Genomic DNA, 815 nt, shown 5'->3' with positions numbered 1-815 from the left:
GCGGAGAGCTGCGCTATATACTTACCCCAAGAGGCCTGAGGATAGTAGTGCGGCATCTACTAATTTTTAAGGAGCAAAATTTATGCTTTGAAGAATTTTTTTAAAATTTATGTATACACCCACTTCACCTGGGAAGGTAGCACCCTCCCATAGCCTCCCTCCCCCGACTAGAGTCCTTATACTCTGATATCCCTGCTACTGTCTGCTGTGTTGTCGGCACCCCCAGCCATTCCCCACTACTTGCCCTTCTGGTGAATCTAGTCAGCCTATCTAGAGGGCTTTGTTTTAGGAGGGCCAGCTGTTCCTCATCTAGCGCTAATCAGTTGTCAATATTCCTTTGGATAAGGCTGGGTCTGCTGTTCAATTTCCCAGTTCTATGTTGGGTTACTATCTGGGAATCCCTTTGGCCACCCTGGCCAACAGAAGGTATCCCCTGTCTGGCATTGTTGCTTGTTATGTAGTCTTTAGCTATACATATGGACTCTTATGAAATTATATTGGCCCCTTTAATCTTTGGTTATACTTTCCTTTTGGGTGTTTAAGGCAATACAGTTGGTCCAGATAAAACCGATTTATTTTTACTCTTAAGGTCGTTTAAGGATCTGTTCCTCAGGGGTCACATGGGCTTGGGAGGAGCCCTTGGCTCCTTTCTTTTGCCAGTTCCACCTATCTGAAGATAAGTCAAAGCTCCTGCTTGACCAAGGTTGGCATTGCTTGGAAGCATGGGGGATATGATTCCTCTGTGTTGACCCTCCTCTTTGTAGACTGGACACTGGTTCGAGTCCATCTGGTGGGGTCTCCTCAGCCTCCTTGAT

Source organism: Nannospalax galili, unplaced genomic scaffold, assembly GCF_000622305.1.
Source record: "Nannospalax galili isolate Female #2095 unplaced genomic scaffold, S.galili_v1.0 scaffold405, whole genome shotgun sequence".
In the NCBI taxonomy this organism is placed as follows: Eukaryota; Metazoa; Chordata; class Mammalia; order Rodentia; family Spalacidae; genus Nannospalax; species Nannospalax galili.
This window is presented reverse-complemented; position numbering follows the sequence as displayed.